Consider the following 2,295-nt stretch of genomic DNA (forward strand, 5'->3'; position numbering starts at 1 on the left):
ATGACAAACCTTTAAGTAACGATATAACCTTTATAGCACGTTTGTACTTAAGAATGTGATAACTATTATACAGACGTTCCACATTGCGACATTGGCTATAAGCATGTACTATATTATTTTTTTTCTTTGTTCATGTTCCACCATAAAATATGCTCTTGTTTTCAAACATCCAACACACCACATCAGACACGAAGGTTCAAATATTTATTTATCTTGATTTATTTTCACATGTTTCGGAGTATAGTGTGACGTCCATTATCGCTGAACTAGTACACATTTGTGTTTAGATGGCCGGTTGGAGCCCTTCTGAGGGCGCTGTGTTAAAGACCTTTTTGGTGGCTTTATGATTTTTGTTTGTTCTTTATTTGAATAGTTGTCTCTTTGATACATTCCCCGTGTCTTCTCTCGATCGTTTTTATCCTCAATGTTAGCTTGAATATTTGTTAATCATGACAAAAGACTTAATTTTGCAAAAAACAATTCCTGCAACGGAAATAAGTAGAGAAAATTTTGAAAATAAGAGCGTGGTTGACATGATAACGTTGACATAACCAAATGCTTAAAATTACAACATACTATTACAACAGGGCTTAAACATTCACTGAATTTAGACAAACAGGTGTATTCAATAATTTGGAATTTACTAAATTAAATTATCAGCTTTTATTCTTATTTATAAAACATCTCGGACCTAAGGTTACAACTGCCTCAGGCAAGTTTGACATCAGATGACGATTGATTGACGGTTGTTTGCTTTACGTTCAGTGTCAAATATCAAATGCAGAAACAGAACAATAGAAATAACGAAATATGGCATCGATTGTATTATCTAACGTTTGATAAGGGTTTCTTGGTATCAAACCCAAAGCCCTGATAACAGAAATAGTTTGTTCGCCCAAACGGATTTTAGATTGATGAACTATAGAGTCTACAGGAATATCACTTTGCGGTACATTGTACCAACATCAACTTTACATCATAGAACCTACAATGTCTGTTACACCAGCTTTGCCCGTAGCTCAAGTCGATTTTAGTTGACAAAAAACTCAACAATATCTGTCATTTGTATCTTTCTGTACTATCAAATATAGGCCAATACAGTTCTTAATTGATTGGCTAGCATCTCTTAAAACCGTAATGATAGGCAATATAACACTTAAGATAAAGATTGTATTCGTAAAAAATCCTTTATACTGTTTGCGAAAAGGGCATTTCTACTACCTATTGTTTTTGTAAATCTTTCTTCGTTTTGTTTCGTCACATTAAAGATCTTTAAGTTTATTTTGAATAGGTGTAATTTGCATTCCTATTCATGTTACCATCAAAAACTAATATGCCTTACTGCTTCAAATTATCTTACATCAGTTATATTCAATGATTTTGCAACAAGAAGCTAAACAATATTTATATTTGCAATGATATTTAGGGTTTTGTGTATTATAAATTGTGAAGCTAAAAAAATATTGTTAATAATGTTAATAATGAGTTTCTGAGATACCATATTTCAACCAGTGCATTACCTTAGCCGTATTTGTCACAACATTTAGGAATTTTGGATCCTCAATGCTCTTCAACTTTGTATTTGTTTGGTTTAAAACTATTTTGATATGAACATTACTAATGAGTCTTATGTAGACGAAACACGCGTCAAGCGTACTAAATTATAATCCTGGTACCTTTGATAACTATTAGCTAATTGTTATATTATTGTTTGTTTATATTGTTACAAGTTTGATTGTTTATATCAATATACAATGTTATTTCCATTGTTTTATGCAATGTAGGTCTACATATAATATTAATGCTGCAGCTGATTTATTAAGTTTATGTAAATAAATCGAAAAAAACTTCGGTTTCTTAATAGTATAATCTGAATAAAATTCGGATCTATCATAATTTTCATTCGTATAGTTCTGGACAAAATATTCAATTTCATGATGTTTGATGTATAATGTGTCTCCCCCAGTTCCACATAGTGCTGTCCAATGGTAAGGTTTATAATGGTAAATCCCAGTCACCAGTGTTTTAAATAACCGTGTCCCACATTCTTTAACATGTAATGGTATAGTAACGTATAATTTCTATACCGTTTTCATTTATTGCCATATCTTCACGGATTGATTATCAGTAAACGTCATTTTTCCAAAAGAAAAATCGGCTCAAACCTTTGCTAAAAACCATCTTAAACTTGCAGTGGTGTGATTTTTTTTGCTCTATGTTAAAGGCTTTGTTGTGATTTTGAAATGAAGAACAACAATAAAAGCGTACCGCTGTTCCGTTGATGTGAAATATATG

This window comes from Mytilus edulis, chromosome 4 (genome assembly GCF_963676685.1).
Source record: "Mytilus edulis chromosome 4, xbMytEdul2.2, whole genome shotgun sequence".
Lineage (NCBI taxonomy): Eukaryota > Metazoa > Mollusca > Bivalvia > Mytilida > Mytilidae > Mytilus > Mytilus edulis.